At 41.3% G+C, this 22,797-nt stretch overlaps 2 protein-coding genes across 6 annotated transcripts in view; one reads left to right on the top strand and one right to left on the bottom strand.

The window, feature by feature from the left end:
- Positions 1-22,797, bottom strand: part of DOCK1 (dedicator of cytokinesis 1) — a 352,450-nt gene that overhangs the window by 152,665 nt on the left and 176,988 nt on the right. The window lies entirely within an intron of this gene.
- The window catches only part of INSYN2A (inhibitory synaptic factor 2A), a 63,014-nt gene continuing 61,525 nt past the window's right edge, over positions 21,309-22,797 (top strand). The window contains exons 1-2 of one of the 4 annotated variants that reach the window (XM_081193013.1): positions 21,309-22,063; positions 22,444-22,561. The gene's annotated coding sequence lies outside the window, so the exon portion shown is untranslated. Of the gene's footprint in view, positions 22,562-22,614; positions 22,733-22,797 lie in introns of those variants that run through there. The other 3 variants (XM_081193012.1, XM_081193015.1, XM_081193014.1) reach the window with 3 other exon arrangements.

Raw genomic sequence — 22,797 nt, 5'->3', positions numbered from 1 at the left:
ATCCTGAAGCAAAGTTCTTAACCTGAGGTACTAGTTCTGGATTAGCGGAGTCTGTATCCTGAAGCGTTTGTAACCTGAAGAGTCTGTAACCCGAGGTACCACTGTACAGAGTAGCATGCTGCCCATTTTCTCAAGTGGTGAGAAGTTCCTGGGGTTAATGGTACCTCACTCCAGTTTCCTTTGCATGGTGGAGAGCTGGAGACTTTTGGTTATTGCTTAAAAATAATAATAGTTGTGTTATCTGTTTATTTCAGTTTTAAAAAATATTTACTTACAATATGTGTTTTTAACATCTACAACCCACCTTTCCTCCAATGAGCTGAAGGCAGCCTAGATGGTATTCTCCCCATTTTGTTTCAACATCACCACTGTGAGATGTGTGGGGTATTAGGTGAGGGGCAATACCTCTGGTGGAGGCCACACTGTGCTCCTTCTGGGGTATTTTGTCCACCTTTGGTCCCCACCCTGCACTCACCTGTGGCTCCTAGAAGATGTCAGCATGCGGCAGTGGCCACACCCAGAATGGCTTCAACTGGCCAGCTAAAACAGGTGAAGGTAGCCAATGGGACTTCACCCCCCCCCCCGACATGCACTCCACTGTCTCTTAAGACAGACAGCTGCCAAATGTTAGGCATGAAAGACTGACCTAAGGTCATTCAATGAGCTTCATGGCCAAGTAAAGATTTAACATGGGTATCCCCAATCTTAGTCCAACACACTCTAACCACTACACTACACTGGTAGCATGAGCTCCAAGAATGCAATAAATTTGCAAACCCACATCAGGTTCCCAGAGAGAAAGGCCGTAAATTCAAGGTGCCTTCAGCCAACTCACTCTCACTCTCTGCCACTGTACTTTACAAACTGCAAACTGTCTGTCTACACACACCCACACCTGTTCCTTTAGCTTAATGGAGTTGTCACCTTCTCCAAACTTTGATGGGTATCTTGTTCCCACAGAGAGGGAGATTGCCAACTCTCATCCAACCATTAGTTCCCATCAGCAGATTATTCTGGGCTATTAACCTGCAATCTACACAGCAAAAGAATGGTGAGGCAAGAGTCCATAACAATATAAAAGAAGATCAAGAAAAACTAGCCTAAAATGAATGCTGCATCATCCCTTCTAGCACTCATAGTGCTCTAAGTTATAGCAAGTTTGAATTTTAAATTCAAGGAGTTTCCAGCAGTGTGTCATTGCCTCAGTTTTTGGAAGCGATATCCAGTTGTTTCCTTCCCTGTTTATAGCCAACTGGAAAGTGGAATTTTGGAACACAGGTGGCTAAATTCAAAGAATGCACATTTCCATAAAAGCATATTTTTATTTTTAAAAAGTTTGTTTATATAAACTTTCCTTCAATTGGAATGATACCTCCATTGAAATGAAGAGAGTGATTAAAAAAATAGGCTTCAACCTGAAAATCCCGTGAGAATTAAAGCAACTCACTGCTGAAAACCTTGGGAAAAGAGAGTTTCCAATTGTGGGCTGCCCTTTGCTACTCACCAGGCCTTTTGGGAAGCTGCAGCCTTTTTCAATCTGCCTACATTTTGCATTACCACACTATTTAACTACCCCACTATTTAACTACCCTCAACATTACCTGATTTCACACCTTTTCAAAACCATTCTTTAAAAAAAAAATCCCCCGCCACAGTTGTACTCCCACAAAATAATTGAAAATACCCCTTCAGAATAGGACTGCTGAACAGATTTTACCCTGCCAAGTTCTGATCCAGAACCATAACAGAAATTTTCAATATTGTCTTTTCAACAAAGACATTTTCAGATAAATAACTACAAAATATTATGTGAACAATATTCTCCAATATGTTTTAATGTTTTCATCTGCTTCACATATCACTACATTAATGCCTTTTAAGATTGACCTTTCTCTTACTTCAATATTGCTCTACAGAAAGATAAGGTAGCGTATCAAAAGGATTAAATTTTAAAGTAGAAATGGAAAATTATGCCTATAATTTAGCTTGTCTAAAAGTATAAAGCCATTTTAAAGAATGGAGCACTCAGTACACGAAAATCTTATTCAGTGGGTTATAGAGCATGTTGTTATCATATTCCAGTTATTAACTACAGAGTTCCACAACTAGAATAAACCCAAGGATGGTTTTAATCAACTTGCATTACTTGCTTTAATGCAATGAACAGTTTATTAGACGACGTATGAAAAATGTTCTTGCTCTTTTTTTCCATCTATTGTTTTCAAGTGCAGATTTGTCGGGAGGGAGTGTCTCTAATAAAGAACTTCAGCTCATTTTGAGCTAATTTTTTGTTTTGTTTTCTTTGGGGAATGCTGCTGCTTTTCAACTGGGCTTTCCCCCCCTAAACTTTTCTGTCAAACATGAAACAAAGAATGCACTTTTATTTTGTTTTCATAAAGCTCAGATCAAAACCAAACCAAACTGTGCCACTGAGACTCGTACAAATTGAATTGAAAAACAGACTCAGCAAATGCAATAAAAATTCATACCACATTACAGACAGCACTTTTTTCATTCAGGTTTAGCAGCAAATCTTGTTTTTAATTTTGCAGTGTTAATGCTTCATGGTAAATTAGTAAATGAATTATCATCATCATCAACAACAACAATAAAAGTCACAGGTGAGAATGGCTCTTTTAAGAGACAAATGAAATTGCAGAATCCTTTCCCAAGGAGAAAAGCCTTTGAAAATTAAGAGTTGACACATAATATGACTATGGAAAGTTCAAAGTATTTAAATATGTGATAACCTCAAGGCCTTCAGAATTCTCTTCTGCACTGAGGACTCGCCAGGAAATTAGACAGTGCCATCTAGGAGTGCTCCAAGGCATTTACTACCTGAGGTGAAGGACAAGACGGCACCCATCTCCCAGCCCATGTACAAAATCTAACCATACTGGCAGCTGATTCTTACTTCAACACTGATGAGATCACTCACTGGCTTAGGTGACACAGGCAAGTCTATTGGCAAATACAGTTCTGCCCTTCAAAGGCTCACTGGTGTGCCCTTCCTAGGAGCATCTGTCACCTTAAACAGTTGCCCCAGTCTACCTAGTGGGACGTCCTGATTTGGAACTATCTTATATCAGAGGGAAAATTATTTTTAAAAAGTACTAAATAAATTCAACTTATACAGAATCACCTATTAGACAGCTTCCCTCATTAACTCAACCTTGTGGGTTGGATTTTTCTGGAATCCACTTCTAGCTGTTATATGATCCTTGGCATAAGATAAGACTATTTACATTGGTTGAGAATCATTTACATGCTTTCATTTCTAAATGCCAAAGGGTCTCAAAAGTACTCTAAAAGGGTGAGGTGTAAGACTAAAGGATAGAGAAATTCAATATATATGCATTCCACAACTAGTCCACTAGAGAGCCTTATGGAGTTTGGGAGACTAGCACTAAACAACTAAGACAATTTTCTTTTTCAGAGAGAAATTTTCCTTGGCTATAAAATTTAAAATGTTCCTTTACCCTGTAGCCTGTGGCAAGGCTTCCTTGCCTGAATCATCTAGGAATAAATTGACTAACCCTACAGCTTTCCAAACTGTGTGTTATGACACGTTAGCGTATCGGCTGCAGTGTGTAGGTGTGTCACACGAACGATCCCCACACTCCTCCCAGGGCTGGAAAAGGGTTAGTCAAACCTCCGCTTTGATAGTAAAACTGAATTACCGTGTCACGAAATGATGCATGTCTAAAACGTGTGTCACCAAAATGAAAAGTTTGGAAAGCTCTGCCCCAGTCTAAGTAAGTCTTCACCACCCACTCATATTGCTGCAATACAGGAAAGAGGGAAGTATGGGTAAAACATGTTACTTGCTTTACTCTGAACCCTTTGAGAGCTGTAGCTATGTGAGTGAGCCCATCAATCTGTCATCTCAGAAAACAATAATTTAGGTCCCTGTCCAAACTGCTACTGTGTTTTTTACCAAAATCTCAAGAAAACAGTAAAAGAGATTTAAAGGGGAAAGGACACTTTTCCTCTGTAACTACCATGCAACAGTGGTGTTACAAGATTGACCCAAAGCTATATTTGGACATTTTTATATTTATAGGTCAGACAGTCCTCTTTCAAATAGACTCCAGGGAACTCACTAAAAAACAGTATTTTTTATCTTCTTATACCAGTGTAACTTCCCGAAGTTCACTGAAATTAGTCCTTATTCTACAATTTGTGGTCTGTGGGAGGGAGGGGAATAAGGTACCCTTTTGATAGATATTAAGTTGCTGGAGAACTGAGGGGAAAGAAAAATGTGATGCATTTTCACCAAGATAACCAAAATCGAAAAGAAAATTAGATGTTCTAGCAAGAGAAACAGAACTGTGAATAAAAGCACTCAGTGTTGTAAACGCTGAAATGAAAAGTTTTAAGAAATATCTCTGGGGGTTTAAATGTAAGAAAATGGTTTACTTGCAGCAAGCTGAGAGCTTAAAAAACAAGAGGTTGAGATACAATCAAAGAAGGGAGCTTTGTCTGCTGTGCTGTGCATATGAAATGCCTCATCCACTGAGATACCTTGAGGTTCCGGGTTCATTTCAGAATGAAGTCACCATGAATACCATATTAGCAAATAAGGTGCAGGCCAGGCACTGATCACTGAAAACAATGAGAACAATAGAAGTATCAACTACTGTTGGGGAACTCAACAGACTGCATGGCGACAATTTCTGAAATGTACCCAGAAATTGTTAAACTTTTCCACTGGCACCTGGTAAATTTGTTTGGGGGAAGTGAAAAGCACTTTCATCTTGGCTTTCTTCTCCGTAAAAAGAGGATTAGTTCATTTGGGGACTCTAAAGGAAGATTGCTGTTAACATGAAAAATAAGTGGCATGGCGTGTCACTAGATCCATCCCACATTATTCAAGCATGGGCATGAAGAGAAGGCTTGCTATACTGAAGTTCTGAAAGGAGAGCTGATATGCCTTATTTTATATAACTAGCAAAATACTGAGTTGTTTATTTTATGGTGCTTGAAGAAAAAAAAAATTTTTTTAAAGGGAAGAATTTTAAAGTTAATTTACCCGCATGCAAAAGCTGCTGGATTCTAAATGACTATATTACATTTCTCCTGAAAAATACAACTTATGGCAATCAAGACTTCTCAGAATGAATGTTTTTCTGAGTATGGGTAATAAAGATAGAAGATTTATAGCCATAGGTCCCTCAACATACAAAAGTAATAATAAGATTTTGGTCAGTTCAACACCTAGAAAATATAAAAGGTATATTTGCGGAGAAAATAACCAGTTGTTTCAAAATCCAGTGTTATTGAATTTAAATTTAGCCAGACATAACTGATTTGAGCAAAATGAAATAAATTGGATATGATGTTTTAGAAAAGTGTTATTGGTTTTGCTCTGGGAACAAAGAAAAGGGGGGAGTGCTGAGAAGAACAGCTAATCTAAAAGAAGACTGGCTTACATCCAAAGATAACCGTTGTGATAGTGTAAAATATTTCTCTTCATGCAAAGGAGAATCCCCAGTTCCACAGATTATTCATTCCTGCTACCTCCCATGTTATTCCAGAGGGTTATCCAACCTTCAGGAACAGCATTTCAGAGGTTCATTGGGAAGAGAAAGGTGTAAAATGGTTGCATATACGATATGAAGAATTTCTTACAACCGACGTGGACAAATATGGCATCAGGAATTGACATGTCTGGGCATCTGCTGCATCCATGTCTTAGCTGCCCACCACTGACAGAACTGAGCATATCTCCTATGGCAGATCCTAGGCTCGGGGACAGCACAGAGGAAGCACAAAGCTGGTGAGATATTCATGTTTCCCCACCACCACATACAATCCAGTTCAGCTAGCAGCTGCACCAAGAGTCCAGTAGCAGGCAGCCACAGCAATTTTATTTTAAGGGAGCCTAGAAAGCATAAAGCAGGTTTAGCCGTGAGATAAAGGAGGATGGCCACTGGCAAGAAGCCTCCAGGAAGAAGCAAAAGGAGGAATGACAGATACTCCTGGGGAACATGAGTAGGAGAGTGCTGGTGTGCTTCCCATAAATGTCTGACTGACAAGTATGGGGGGGAAGGTGCTGAACTTGACAGCTGAACTTTGGTCTGATATACCAGGCCTGCTCTTATGTTCAGTTCAAGGTCATTCCCTCTCTTACACTGAGAGAGAGCCATCTTGTGTTTGTATGGAGAGTCCAATGGAGGTGGAACAAGGACCTACTTCTGGTCTCTTGCTTGGACCCACATAAACCTGGATCTAGTCTTGGTACATGTGTAATTTATATGTTTATAATTTATATGTGTAATTTAATGTTTTATCACTTGAGAACTCACAACTGAACAGCCTCCACTGAGTGTGTTCTGTTTGAGAAGCACTATCCAGTGATTGGAGGGCAGGTCTTTCCTCTGTGACTGCTTAATTTGTAATAGGGGACAAGGTGTCTGAAATACAGTTTAGCCATTATCATTGCAATATGTTCAGCATATTCTAGGGCAATTTGGTTTGCACCAATCAACAACTAAACAGACCTGACCAGCAGTCTCTACAAAATGACAGTCATTTCTCATATATCCTCTAAATTCCTTTGCAACATGCATGCATTCTTCAGAAAATAAATGAATGTGGAAAAGATTTGAGGAGCAGAAAAAAAATAAGTCAACTGTTCTAGTACTGTTCTCCTGCAAATCTCAAAACAACCTTCCTCAGGCAAGGTCCATATGGTTTTAGTTCCTATAGCAATCGCCCCAACCACTTCAAACTTTAACACATACATACTGACATATGGAAAGCTATAAGGAAGGAAATTTGACCTCTGGGATGTTGCCCCTCTAATTACACCATCTTTAAATATGGCCTCCTTTATAATCTTTCAATATACCATTACAGGACAAACATAAAAGAGGCCTTTTCCATCTATGAGATCTGCACACCCATATTTCTCATGGTTGTTAAGCAGATGCTTTCTAAGTTTAATAGAGGTATAAATTCCTTTTACCTTATCATGTCTCACCACAGTGTTAAAGGCTGCCATGCTGGTCACTGAGGATGAGGAATGATTTGGATTTTGCATTTACCGTATTTTTTTTGTTCTCAACAATAGTACGTTTTTCTTTGTGTTTTGTTGCCAATGAATCTGTTCTACAGCAGAATATCAAGCCTTAATAAATTCCTTAGCCGTGTGGGTGTGTGAAGTAATTAAAAAAACCCCAAACCACTTGTGCACATATTATTGAAAATGGAACACGACAAGATGTGGCATATATTATCATCATCATATAACAAATTTAGAACAATTGCCACAAATATCTTCTATTGAGGCACCATGACATTTTCTTTCCAGTGTTCCTTATTACAAACATGGATACTGAAAGATAAAATTGTAATTTTATGGCACCCTTACGGTATTGGAAGAGGCAGTATAGTACAATGGCCTGGGCACTACAGCATTCCAATTATGTGACATAAACCTCTGGAAAACCTACAGTGACTGGATATAACCAGATGGTCATGAATGGATTCTGGTTCTGTGCTGAGTCACTCACCAGCATTCTGAGAATCTTAGGCCTGGTAAACATGTGCAGCAAAATGAGGCAGGAGACTCCTGAACTGATAGAGAAGGTGGATAACTTGTAGCCCTACAGAAGTTGTTGAAATCTGACCCTCATCAGCCCTAGCCAGCACAGCCTCTAGTTAGGAGCTAAGAAAGCTGCCATTCAACAACATCTGGAGAACTATATATGGATAGTTATTTTTATTTTTGACATGGGAACGCAATTTAAAAAGTTACCCCCACTACCATACACACAGTCAGACATGACACAGTCCATTTCACCACCTAATTTCTACTGCATTCTGCTTCATGCAAAGAACAAGCCTTAGTCTTCTAAACAGCTCTTTCCTGTAATGTGTTTTATCTATGCTCTCCAGCTGTAGCACACCATGCAATCTTAACACAATTTCCCACAAGATAATTCAACAAAAATAATTTTGTGTTTGTTCTCATAGAGCAAATTAGGGAGAAAAAAATATTTACTATTCAAATGGTCGAAAATATTCTGTACTGGAGAATAGGTCTGCAAAACGTACAAATCATCCGTAATGGTGACAAGCTAAATGGTTGCTCAAGAAAGAGCAAAATGTAGTCATTTAGGGTACTATATATCATGCTATTGTAGATTCTTAGATCTTCATTTATTTCCTAACTAGACAGGCTGCATAATAATTTGGATTGTGAAATATTTCACATTTGTTGAAAGTACTGTGCAAGTATTCCTTCAACCTTTAGAGCTACACTCCGTTCCTTAGATAGAAAAAAGTAGGTTTTGAGATCTAACACGTTTGAAATCTGACATTTAAAATGAAAATAACTGAACTTGAATAGAAATAGTGTCCATCTGCCCATTATAAAGTACTGAAGATGCAGGGGAATGGAGAACAGAAGCACTGGATACTACCCAAAAATAATAAATATTGATAGTGTATTCCAATGTATGTTTGCTCCTAAGTAAATCTTTCTGTTTTAGGATTTAATCTATAGTGAACTGCCCTGAGACCTCTGGGTATAGGGCGGTATATCAACACCAACACCAACACCAACACCACCACCACCACCAACAACAACAACAACAACAAAGTGTTAGTATATTTAGATTTTATGTTCAATATATCAAAGTACCCCAACTGCACAAAATAGTTTAGCATAAAGGGGTAAACTGCTGCACACACTTTGCCAATCTACTGCAAATTTACCAGTAGATCCAGTTCAACCTTCTGCCTACTGCTAAACTAAGCAATACAGAGCTGTGTTTGTTATGAAGATCTTTCAGCATTCATTTACTTATCATATGAATTGAATCCTGATGAACCCTGGTGTGGCCCTGGGACAGCAAAACTTCCACCACTGAACCTTACTGAGTACTCCTTATGCCAAGTTCTATCATACCTAGTAGTATTTTGGCCAACGTGATAATGTATTGCTGTGTCATCCACAATCCAGTCACCACCACTACACCACAGCTCTGCACCAAAGAAATCACTCATAGCTGCCTAATGACAGTGCCAGAAGCCTTAAATTAGATTCACCAAGCTGTTCTGCCTACACAGAGACTGGCGGTATCAGGTAATTAGTGAAAGAGCCTAATTTTGACTGCATATTTTACAAAGTAATTGACAACTAACCAACCAGTCCACCAAGAACGTTAAGGGAAAGCAACACAATTAACCACTGATGAATCCAAACCACAGTAATAACTTTGCTTTTCAGAAAAAGTGTCAAAGGTAACACCTGTGCCATCCTCCATTCCAACTGTAGGCAGGCTGCGAAAATTTAGAGCCGGAACCTATGCAACAACAGTAGTGCAGAAAACAAGCCAGCAGCTTATTTAACATCAGCAATTCAGCAATATGAAAATAATTGCTTTCAACAGAACATCTAATGATGTTGCGGGTCCCAGATGATTACAGAAATGAACAGCCAAACACAGTTCATCTCTGAAACAAAACCCTCTCTCTTTCCAATTTAAAGAAACCAAGACTCTTGACATGAAATCAGAACGGCCCTAGTGCAACTGGAGTAACCTAGATAATATTGTAATGCCTGCAATTACACCCACTCTGTCGGAATTGCTCAAACTGTATTAGACTGTAAGTATTAGGTGTTCAAAATAAGACTAAGCAGCACTAAATATCACTCATTTTGATGAATATAAAAGATACTGGCACCATTTGATTTTGGTAGCTGGTTAATTTAAATTATCTATTTTTTTTTTTTTAAAGATTTTTTATTGCGTTTCTTTTCATAGATTTACAAATTTGTTTACATGGCAAGATACAAGAAACATTTTTTATATATATATATAAGAAAAAATAAAAACAAGAAAAAATGTTATGAAACTTTCCTTAACATCCTTCAGCATTTCACTTTTGGACCTCCTCACATCCTCTCAGCATTGCGTTCATTATTCTAACCAGTTCAGCAATTTGTTATCTTGTTTCCCATCTTAATGTACCTTTAAATATATTATGTTACCAATTTCAAAAAATTGTAATTTAGTTTTGACATTGTTAATAAACATAATGATTTGTTTCAAATATTTCTCGTTTTTTCTATCAATACTTACTTTATCATTTCTTAAAATAAATTACGGAAACATAGCATTTCTTAATCGTGCGCTATCTTAACATTCAAACAACTTATAATGTTTTTGCAAATAGTCCTTAAATTTTTTCCAGTCCTCCTCCATAGTTTCTTCGCTCAGATCTCGGATTCTGCCAGTCATTTCTGCCAACTCCATGTAGTCCATCAACTGCGTCTGCCAGTCCTCCAGTGTGGGTAAATCTGGTGTTTTCCAGAACTTAGCGATGAGAATCCTAGCTGCTGTGGTTGCATACATAAACAGGGTTCTATCCTTCTTTGGCACCTTCCGGTCCACCATGCCCAAGAGAAAGGCCTCTGGTTTCTTAGAGAAGGTATATCTAAATACCTTTTTCAGCTCATTATGTATGATTTCCCAAAAGGCCTTTACTTTCGGGCAGGTCCACCAGAGGTGAAAGAATGTCCCTTCTGCCTCCTTGCATTTCCAACACTTATTATCAGAAAGATGATATATTTTAGCCAACTTGACTGGAGTCATGTACCACCGGTATACCATTTTCATAATGTTCTCTTTCAAGGCACTACATGCCGTGAATTTCATACCGGTGTTCCATAACCTTTCCCAGTCTTCAGACATAATGTTGTGTCCCACATCCTGTGCCCATTTTATCATAGCAGATTTAACTGTCTCATCCTGTGTGTTCCATTTAAGCAGCAAGTCATACATTCTCGAAAGTACCTTAATCTTTGGTTCTAGCAACTCCGTCTCCAGTTTCGATTTTTCCAACTGGAAACCCACTTTTCTGTCCATTTTGAATACCTCTTGAATTTGAGCATAATGTAGCCAGTCTCGCACCTTACCTTTTAATTTATCCTGGCTTTGGAGCTTCCAATTATCTCCAACTCTTTCAATCAGTTCCCAATACTTTGGCCAGTAGGCCTCCATATTGGGCTTTTTTTTTGAAATCTTGGCTTCCACAGGTGATAGCCACCTCGGGGTCTTGCTTTCTAATAAGTCCTTGTACTTCGTCCAGACGGCAAAAATTGATTTTCTGACAATATGGTTTTTGAACAATTTATGAACCTTCGCCTTGTCATACCACAAGTATGCATGCCAACCATACACATTGTCAAACCCTTCCAGATCTAGGACATCGGTGTTTTCCAACAGGAACCAATCCTTCAACCAGCAGAAGGCTGCAGCTTCATAGTACAACCTTAGGTCCGGCAGGGCAAACCCCCCTCTTTCTTTTGAGTCGGTTAGTATTTTAAATTTTATTCGGGGCTTTTTGCCCTGCCAGACAAACTTAGAAATATCCTTCTGCCATTTTCCAAAACATTCCATTCTGTCCACGACCTGAAGGGTTTGAAATAAGAACAGCATTTTTGGCAAAACACACATCTTTATAGCTGCGATTCGGCCTGACAAGGTAAGTTTCAATCTTGACCAAATATCCAGATCTTTTTTAATTTCCAACCAACATTTTTCATAGTTATCTTTAAAAAGATTTAAATTTTTGGTGGACAAATATACCCCCAGGTATTTCACTTTCTTAACCACACTTAGCTCTGTCTCTTTCTGATACCCCTCTATCTCTGTAGATGTCAAATTTTTGACCAAAACCTTAGTTTTTTGTTTATTTAACTTGAATCCCGCCACCCGACCAAACTCCAGGATAAGTTCCAAAACTCTTTTTGTGCTAGATACTGGCTCCTGTACTGTCAAGACTAGGTCATCTGCAAAGGCTTTCAGTTTGTATTGTTTCGCTCCGACCTCTATACCTTGCACCAACTGGTCCTCCCTAATCATATTCAGCAATACCTCCAGAACAGAGATAAATAGCAGAGGGGATAAAGGGCACCCCTGTCGTGTCCCTTTTTCAATTAGAAGTTCATCCGACACCACATTGTTCACTATCAACTTGGCTTTTTGCTCTGAATAAATTGCTTCTAGTCCATTTTCAAACCCCCGTCCCACTCCCATCCCCTTCAAGTTTTTCTTCATAAACATCCAAGAAATGTTGTCAAATGCTTTCTCCGCATCAATAAAGATTAAAGCAGCCCTTGTGTTTCTAATTCTCAACAACTCCAATATATCAATAATGTTCCTGGTGTTATCAGACATGTGTCTACCAGGGAGAAAGCCTGCTTGGTCCTTGTGAATTACTTCGTTTAAAACGTTTTTAAGTCTACTTGCTAAAATGTCTGCAAATATTTTGTAATCCACATTCAGGAGTGAGATGGGACGGTAGTTCTTAAGCTGAGTCTTTTCCTTCTCTGACTTAGGAATCAATGTGATGAATGCTTCTTTCCACGTTTCCGGTGCCCTTCTCCCCTCCATAATCTGATTGCAAACCTCCAACAACGGTTGTATCAAACAATCCTTCAGAGTCTTATAATATTTGGAGGTGAGACCATCTGGGCCTGGAGATTTGCCAAGTTGCATATTTTGTATGGCACCTTCAATTTCCTGTTGAGTTATTTTACTGTTGAGAATTGATCTTTTATCTTGACTTATTTTGGATAGTCCATTTGTCCTCAAAAATTGGTCTATTTCCGATTCTTTCTGAGGCCCCTGTGCATAAAGTTCTTTGAAATATCTGTGGAAGCACTTTCTTATTTCTTCTGGTTTCTGAACTATTTTTCCTTGAATCTCCAAGTTTGTGACCGTGTTTAGCTTTTGTCTTTTTTTCAATTGCCAAGCTAGCAACTTTCCACATTTATTTGCTGATTCAAACGATCTCTGCTTCATTTGTTTGATTTTCCACTCAATCTCTTGATTAATCAATTTCGAATATTGTGCTTGATGGAATTTGATCTCTCTTAGCACCTCTTTTGACTTCGGATTAGTTCTCAGCTTTTTCTCTCCTTCACTTATTTTCTCTAGAATTTTTTCCTTTTTTCCATTCCAAAATTTTCTCTTTATTGTATTCTGTTGTATCAGAAACCCTCTCATTACAGCTTTGCTAGCGTCCCAGATTATTCTTTTCTCCACCGTAGTATTCAAATTTATTTCAAAGTAGTCCTTTAGCGTTTTTTGGGCCTTCTTAACAATCTCTTGATCTCTTAGCAAGGTGTCATTCATTCTCCATCTGAAGGATCCAGTTGGGAAAAGTCTCAATTCCATTTTTAAGGCATTATGGTCGGAGCAGGTTTTTGGGCAGATTTCCACTTTTCTCGTTTTCGGAGCCAGCCCTCTAGATATCCAAATTTGGTCGATTCGTGTCCATGACAAGTGGGCCTCAGAAAAGAAAGTTCCTTCTTTACCCAAGGGGTTCCTTGTCCTCCAAATGTCAATCAAGTCCATATTGTCTGTCATTTCAAAGAAAGTTTTAGGGAGTCTGCCGTCTGTTGTTAAGTTTTGATTTTGAGATTTGTCCATATTTGTAGACACCACCCCATTCATGTCTCCCATCACAATAATATTTGCATAGTCCAGATAGTCCATCATTGTCTCATGCAGCTTCTTGTAGAATTCTGATTTTCCATCATTTGGCGCGTAGATTCCTAATATCAAAATCTTTTCCCCTTGTGTTTGGATTTCAATTGCTAGGATTCTTCCATGATCATCTTTAAATAGAAATTTTGGCGACAGGTTCTCCTTTGCATAAATTACAACACCTCTTTTTTTAACTTTGTCTGATGAGATAAATTCTTGGCCAAGTCTTTTATTGATTAATACCTTCCTGTGGAGCCTGGTCACATGTGTTTCTTGCAAACATATTACATCCAATTGTTCTTTTTTTAGGATATGAAATATCCTTCTCCTTTTTTCCGGAGAATTCCCGCCATTTATGTTCCAACTAAGTAGCTGCAGAGACATCCTGTTCTAATTAAGATGTTCTTAAGATGGGGTGTCTTTCTTTTGTTCAGATCCCGAAGGTATAGGCGTTGGCCCACTTCCGGGCGGTGCTGGTGCTGGTAAAACTGGAAGCCAATCCGCTCCTTTTTGGAGATCTTCTCCGTGGTCGTGAAGGAACCTTTGGTTATCTTCAGGTGTTCTTATTTTAACCTTCCTTTCTTTGTAGGTGAAGGATAATCCCTGTGGAAACTCCCACCTATAGGGAATTGCGTTGTGTCTCAGCAATTTTGCTAATTCTGTATAGGTGGCTCTAAGGTCCAGCAGCTGCCTCGGAATATCTCTGTAAATTTCCACTCTTTTATCTTGTATTTCAATTGCTTTTTTGAAGTGAAGGCCTAGGATCTTGTCTCTCTCTTCCTTTGTTCTTAAAATTATCAAGCAGTCTCTGGATCTGTCTTTCCTTACCAGTCTTCCCAATCTGTATGCCGAGACAATCCTAAAATCCGTGTCTTCCTTTAAACCCCAGAACTTCGAGAATTCCTGTGTTAAGTATCCAATCAAGTCTCCTTGCTCGAGTTCTGGAATACCTCTCAATTTGATGTTGCTCTCACGATTTTTCAGTTCCACCATTGACAGATAGACTTGTTGTTCACCCACCTGTTTGTGCAGGGGCCTAACTTCTCCTTTTATTTCTTCAACCTCTTTTTGTAGGACTCCCACTTTCTGGATTGCTTCTCCAGCTAATTCTCGATTTTCCGCTGTTGCTCCTTGCAATTTCTCTATGGCTTGCGTGTGCTGGGAAACTTGGTCAGTCAGTTTTTGGATCGAGGAAGTTGCTTTATCTATCTTCACAGACTGATCGTCCACCTTCTGATTTAAACTTGATAGTTGCTCCAATATTTGTTTTAATAGTGTGTCTGACCCACCTGCTGCCATATCTTCCTCAGTGGACTTCTCAGTTATTTCCCCTTGTTCTCTATGAGACACCAGTACAGCTGGAACCGACGATCGGCGTCCTTGGGTCAATGTTGTTTGTACAAATTGTGCTGGTCTTCTTTCCTTTTCCTTTTCTTTTTCCTTAGCCTCTTTAGATTCCTTTGCTTTAGACGCTCTTGTTCTCCCTGCACCACTCATTACACATCTGTCAATGTTCAAGGTCAAATTGTCTATTGTTCCATGGGAAAGACGAATTCAGGAGTAAACAGCCAGTGAGATGGAATTCAAAACAAAAGTCAGTTCCCAGGATTTTATAATCCGAAAGCCCTGTAGGGGGAGTGCCACCCGGTTTCAAAGACAAAGAAGGAAGTAATCCGCCATTAAAGTTCCAAATTGTTTCAGAACAGTAAATTCGTTAATCCAAAAGTCCCTTCATAAATTCCAGATCTCCCAAAGCACCTTTTATAAATCAACAGAGTTTCACGAAAGGTGCTTGTAACAGTATCCCAATCAGACTTTTCTGCTCAAATGTAACAGTTACTTTCTAGCACAGTTTGCAACTGTTTCCGCAGATTGACACAGTCTCTCTCTCTGGCAGCCCGACAATCTGGCTCTTTAAAAATACAGCCCAAAGAAGAAAAAAGATAGGAGGAAAGTCACCATCTGCTGCTTCTTTTAGTCAATGTCCATTTCCACCTTCAGCTCAATAAAATAGGCAGATTTTATAGCACGAAAAAGTTTAAACTTCCCAAAGTCCCGTTTCAAATGCTTCCGTTTCTAAAAGCTTTGCTTTGATCTTGTCAGCAATGTCGGAAGACGGACTTCCCTTTTCTCGTCTCCCGCTTTCAGCCAAATTAGCCGAATTTCTTTTGCCAAATTTTAAACCCCTTTACTCACGGGTATGTTGCTTGCAGTTTAGCGTTGATTTTAGGAAGAAGGATCAGCGCTCATCTGTAACAGCCGCGCGGCTTCGCTTCCGCGGAAAGAGCGATGAACTCACAGCACCGCTACCCCTCCTTCACTCCGGGTCTCCTTACGGGGTCCCTTCTGTGCTTTCGGAGCAGCTTCTGGTGCCCGCCGAGTCCCACGGCCACGGGCTCACTCTACCCGTGGTTTATCTTAATGGGTCGTCGCTATGCCGCAGCGAACGACCCTTTTCCGCGGAGCCCCTCTTCAGAGCCCGAAGAGGACCGCCATTACAGTTTCGCGCCGCCCCCGGAAGTCTCGGTTAATTTAAATTATCTAGAAGATTAAATAGGAATTTCAATCACAAGCAATGAAACAAACATGACAATTTACATTTGACATCTACATGTACAGTGCTGATACCTCAAGCTGGCAACTGCTTCCTCTCATGCAAGGACAGAAAAGACTCTCAAACTGGGAATTGAATGGACTGGTGCAATTTCTAAAGAAATCACTAGGGTGATCCATTTTGTTTCACATTTGACATCATTCATAGATTTGGAAATTGGAAGAAAAATGTTTCCTCCATTCGGAACTAGCAAGTGGTGTTAAATATTTACTAATGATCTTTTAGCTAGACACTGCTAGATATTGGCCTGGTATGCATGTTGTGATAAGCCAAACTATGAGAGGAGCTGCATAGTCACTGAGGCTTTTTCTCAAGCCACAAGCCTGCGTTTGGAAAGCTTGGCTCATTGTAGCATGGGAGTAAAAAAGCCCAGGGAGGAGCAAAATAGCTACAACCTGTCCATTCACACAGTCCTGTTAAGCCACTGTTTGGCTTACTGTGACGTGCAAACCAGGAGATACTGTCTGCACCCTTTGCATCATCAGTGTGTAAAGAGCTAGATTCTTTTGTTCTTGCTGTCAGGGGAAAAATATACTATGCTTCTGTGTTATGATTCGGTCATAATGCTGCATCTCTTCTTTTGACCTGTCAAATCCAAGAGTTGGGCATCTCCATAACAGTTTGAGAAAGGACATTGAAGATGAAGAAATCTGCAGTGGGATTCATTTATAAGTCTTTATACATCAAATAATGAAGAAGAAGGGTTGACTTGGCCTTATAATCAGAAGTTAGTTATCCCTGCCAGTGAACCCAAGAAGGCATAGTGACTATCTAGGTCTGAGACATTTACCATATTTTTCGCCCCATAGGGCGCACTGGCCCATAGGGCGCACCTAGTTTTTTTTGGGGGGGGGAATAAAGAAAAAAAATATTTTCCCCCCCAGGCGCGGGGCTGGGGCGGGGGAAGCCCGAGCTTCCCCCGACCCCAGCCCCCAGAACAGGCTGCTATTCGCAAGCCTAGGGAGCCTGGCGGAAAGTTGCGCCGGGCTCCCACGGCTCGCGGAGAGCTGCCCGAAGCCCGGGGCGCGCTTCTCAGCATACCCCGGGCTTCAGGATGCAGGCAGCTCTCCGCAAGCCTTGGGAGAGCGGCGGGAACTCCCGCAGCTCCCAAGGCTTGCGGATAGCTTCCTGAAGCCTGGAGAGTGAAAGGGGTCGGTGCCCACCGACCCCTCTCACTCTCCAGGCTTCAGTGAAAGCCTGAATTCGCCCCATAGGACGCACACACATTTCCACCTTCATTTTTGGAGGGGAAAAAGTGCATCCTATAGGGTGAAAAATAAGGTATATGAAACCCAACCTAAAGACATTTCTTTGGGGAGGAGGTGTCACTGGAGAACTATACAGCCTATCAAAGCTGCCTTAATAGACAAGAAAACTGGAGACAGTAACCAGCATTACTGAGATGCTGTAGAAACTGCACAGCAAAATAACTGTGATATTAAACCTTGGAATAATGATAAGAAGCTATCATCAACAATGACCATCATTTGGAAGGAGGGTCATTCTACATCTACAGGATAACTCTTAAGTGATCATGCGGCTCAAGACGCATGATAAACTAGGTGTTGTCCTGTAGATGCAGCAGCCTCCCTGTTCTTATCTTGCCTGTGGATTATGACAACAGATAACCAAATCCTCATGTGCTTAGAGTTGCAGTGGAAAACCACTGGATGGTGGTGACTCAGAAACATGCATTTTCTGCTATTGCCCTATTCGTTGGAATGCTATTTCTTCTACCAGGTGCACCAACGCCAGGGGGCCAAGCATTTTTGGAGCCCCACAATATTGGGGGCAGCCCCCCAATGTTCCCTACTGTCAGGGGGTGGAGGAGGCTGAGCATGGAGTTGAGCACAGCTTCAGTGACCAGCTCTTCCTCCTCCTGCCATGGAAGGCTGCTGAGCATGAGAGAGGAAGGGCTGCCAGCCACTGCATTTGGCTCTGTCCCCTGGCTCCTCCTGAAATGCCACGTGACATAACACACATGATGCAGCTTCCTCAATCTTCAGGGCAACTTGGCACCTCTTTCCCCTACCATATGGAAAGCACCACCAGTTACCTACTTTATACATCTTTTCCCCCCTCCCACCCAAGCTCCCCAACATTCCTCCCCCAGGCTTCCCCTGACCAGTAAGCTGACCCTGTCTTTTTATATATTGCAACACTTTGCTGCATTTTTGTGCTTTTAGTACTCTTGGTTTGTGTTTTAACTGTTCTACACCACTACAGGTTTAAATAAACAAATAAGACCTTCATTTTCATCCTGTGGCATGCAATAAAAGTTCACCATAATGTTCAAGACAAGGCAACTGCTACCCGATGGACCCACTCTAGTCACTAGAGCATCCAATCCCTGGCAATGCAGCAAATCTACCTCCACTCCTACACTTTAACACCTTTACTGCTAACTCTGGTGAGTTTATTGTTCAGATCAATTCATTCCTGTCTGCAGAAGACACGTAACAAGTAGGAAACTATACAACAGAATGATTGGCTGCCATCTCTCTGCCCCAACATTAAAACACATCACAGCGTCATCTTACGGAGATCACCAGAACAATTATACCAGAGGCTGCATTGGGCACTGGAGCTGGCATTATTCTGTGAACTGTGTCGTGTCAAGATCATTAAAGCTAATCCTAGCTTCTCTATGGAAAACAATGCAGTGAATCGGATGACCAGGCCTTAAATCTACCCCATAAATCTCCCACCCTGTTCTGCTGACCTGTTTCATGGCTGCCACTGCACGGCAGAATTGATGGCAGCTTTTGCTCCAGTACAAAGTTTGAACAGTTCTTGGCACCAGAGCAAAGGGGAAAGATTTCCCATTGCCTTAAAGCTAAAAGCACAGCAATGGCACTATTATATGAAGCTACACAGCAAACAGATAAACAGATTTATATTTATCTGAGGATAATCTTAAAGAAGGGACACGGGTGGCGCTGTGGTCTAAACCACTGAGCCTCTTGGGCTTGCTGATCAGAAGGTCGGCAGTTTGAATCCCCGCGACGGGGTGAGCGCCTGTTGCTCGGTCCCTGCTCCTGCCAACCTAGCAGTTCGAAAACATGTCAAAGCGCAAGTAGATAAATACATTTCCTCCAGCGGGAAGGTAAATGGTGTTTCCGTGCGCTGCTCTGGTTTAGTCATGCTGGCCACATGACCTGGAAAAACTGTCTGAGGACAAACGTTGGCTCCCTCGGCCAGTAAAGCAAGATGTGCGCCGCAACCCCAGAGTCGTCCGCGACTGAACTTAACTGTCAGGGGTCCCTTTACCTTTTAATCTTTAAGAGTCCAGCCTGAAACACATATCTACATATCCAAACCACAACTAATGATTGAAGGCAGGCACTGATAATCACCTTCCACTGTTCCTACTGTTTAATCATATATGAGGAGACCACTAATTCACCCCAGCTTCCAGAGTATGAACTACAGGGAGCTTGACCTCCTCTCTGCATGAAAGGACACTCTGCTCCAACTGCAAGTTACCTGGACCAGAAGAAAGGCCTATGCTAGCCTCTACCACCATAGGCCGTAGGCAGGAGGAGGCTATACATGTCCCTTCCAGGAAGAAGACCATGACAAGGGGGAAAACCAACCTGGCACTATCCATTGCTCCAGTGCTTGCTTTTCTCTTCCCTACTATTTCCCTTTTCCTTTTGCATTGTATTATAGAATCATAGAACCATAGCGTTGGGAGGGAACTTGAGGGTCATTCTAGTCCAACCCTCTACAATGCAGGAATCTCAACGAAAGCATCCATGACAGATGGCCATCCAACCTCTGCTTAAGAACCTTCAAGGAAGGAGAGTCCACCACTTTCAGAAGGAGTCCATTCAACTGTCCAGCAGCTCTTACTATCAGAAAATTCTTCCTGATGTTTAGTCGGAATCTCCTTTCTTGTAACCTGAACCTGAAATCCTTTTCGCATGCACTACCGGCAAGCCAAGTGTCTACCATCTTATATTTGAGCAGCTGGTTATTCCTGCCTAAGTGTAAACCTTACATTTGTCCCTGTTGAAATTCATTTGGGGGGGGCAGTTTTCCAATTTGTTAAGTTAAGGTCATCTTGAATTCTGATTCTGTCTTCTGTGGCATTAGCTACCCATCCCAGTTTTGTGTCATCTGCAAATTTGATGGGAATCCCATGTATGAAAACGTGGGAAGAGACTGTGCTATATTTAAAAATAAGTGCACTTGTTAATTTTTAGGCATGTTATAAATGTTACAATATAGTAACACACTTAAGAAAACACTTAAGAAATAATGAGAACAAAAAATGATATAATAGTTTAAAAATATATGCACATGTTGTTGTTGTTGTTGTTTAGTCGTGTCCGACTCTTCGTGACCCCATGGACCAGAGCACGCCAGGCACTTCTGTCTTCCACTGTCTCCCGCAGTTTGGTCAGACTCATGTTGGTAGCTTCGAAGACACTATCCAACCATCTCGTCCTCTGTTGTCCCCTTCTCCTTGTGCCCTCCATCTTTCCCAACATCAGGGTCTTTTCCAGGGAGTCTTCTCTTCTCATACAAACCCCATACAAACAAACCCCAATGCACATACAAACCCCAATTAACCAGAAAATGTGAATTATGCAGAAATTTAACTGATCTTTCCAATGCACTCAAAATGCCACAAAATGCATATACATAAGTCGTATTAACGGTACAGTCATAAACCCACTGACTATTAAGTCTCATTGAACTCAGCCAGATATATGTCTTAAGAAAGCTTGCTTTAGATCTTATTGCCCATGTCAGCAATGTCCTACTGGAAAATTAATGGAAACCTGAGGTGGTTTATTAAATTCTGAAACTTATTGACTTTAGAGGTTTTTCATTGTTTAAAAAAATAAAACAATACTGTCGAACAGTAAGAGCTGTTCGACAGTGGAATTTGCTGCCAAGGAGTGTGGTGGAGTCTCCTTCTTTGGAGGTCTTTAAGCAGAGGCTTGACAACCATATGTCAGGAGTGCTCTGATGGTGTTTCCTGCTTGGCAGGGGGTTGGACTCGATGGCCCTTGTGGTCTATTCCAACTCTATGATTCTATGATTCTAATTCTTGACTACTTTTTACACTACATGTGTATAATTGGTGGAGAAACATTCCCCCACCTCAATGTCTCTGTTGCATCCAAAACAGGTAAAAACCCCATCCTTGAGAACTGAGAAACTATAGCAACTACTCTACCCCAAACACATGCATCTGGGGTTGCCAGAGGTCCCTTCTAGGTCATAACACGTCAGGCAGGCAGGTCCAGTTCCAGAATATTTTGAAGCAAAATTCTATTTTAAAAAAATATATTAAAAAACCCCAACAAATTAATTGCGGGTTTTTTTTACATTTTATAGTCAAACAGCATACACAGACTTGTTATAATCAAAACCGCTAACTCTGCTGTACGTATTCCTTTTCCGATTCAGCCTCAAGGTAATGTAAACAGTACAGTACTCTATGTCCTGAGTCTAGAAATGCATTTAAACTGTAATGACAAAAGGGCAACGCTGTAAAGAGAAGGTGAATCCAGATCCATTCTGGAAAGATCCCATCTCCCTCCCCCAATTTCCAAAGGGATCAAGAGGTTCGCATGTGAGGTCCGTCCTCCTCTTCCTTGTGCTATCCCTGGTTCCCCGTCCATCACTGGAAGAACTGCATACTGAACTCAACAAGTTCCCGGTCACACCGGCTTCCTGCATCAGAGGGAACACGAGAACTCTCCCTAGCGGAGAGCCAGCGCCAGTTCTCGTCTCTTCTCCGCCGAGCTACACACGCGCGCACACTCACACGCGCGCACGCACCGAGCGCCAGCAAAACAGCACACGCTCCCCTTTCTCTCGTGCATTCCCAAAAGTAGGAGCGGAGGGAGCTCGCCCGAAGCCTCTGCCTGCAAGACGGGAGGACTACAGAGAATGCTTCAAAGTGAACACATCAAGAAGCCAGGTTTGACGCGGGGGCTGCTTGAAAGGATCCCCGCCACCCCCTTCCTCCCCGTAACAACCTCCACCCCCCACCCCACCCCCCGCACCGGCTTCCTTTTTATCGTATGTGAGATCACATCGAAGGCACTGAATTGCAGTAAATGAGGACATTTTCCAGACTGCGTGGCTCCTGCTGCTGCTACCCTGACAATTGCTTCACGTAGTCACGGCTGAATTAATGTTTCACTGCGAAATCTAACGAGGAAGAAGAGGCAGCGGCGGTGCTGCCGGTTGGCTGGCAGCGGTGACCAAGTCTCCGGGAAGCAATTCCACCCCCCTTCTTCTTCTTCTTTTTTTTAAAAAAAAGAAAAGAAAAATCCCATTGGTGTTATCTTGCAGCAGATGCTCTTACAAGAGTGGATCGTTGCTCTGCAAGCTTGCAGAAGTGAGCCGGGAGAGATGCATCATCGCAAAGGAACTGCACAGACCTTTACTTATTTGTAAGGAAGCGTAGGAAAAGGTAAGCATCGCACGGAGAAGCAGCCCAGATTTTGTACGGACACTACTCGCCCCCCCTAAAAAATAACCCCCACTTTGCCCCCAAACCCCAAAAAGCTGCTCAGAGATTCCAGAGGGATCAGAGTGCTCGGGAGCTTCGAGATCTCCCCGGAACGAGGCTTCATTGCAAAGAGTGAGTTACCATGGCTGCCTAATTAAAACTTCACAAGCAGAAGTGTGAGCAAATTTGCGAAGCGT

The sequence above is a fragment of the Podarcis bocagei genome (assembly GCF_964188305.1).
Source record: "Podarcis bocagei genome assembly, chromosome: 4".
Lineage (NCBI taxonomy): Eukaryota > Metazoa > Chordata > Lepidosauria > Squamata > Lacertidae > Podarcis > Podarcis bocagei.
The sequence above is the reverse complement of the archived record's forward strand: the minus strand, read 5'-3'. Positions and strand labels throughout refer to the sequence as shown.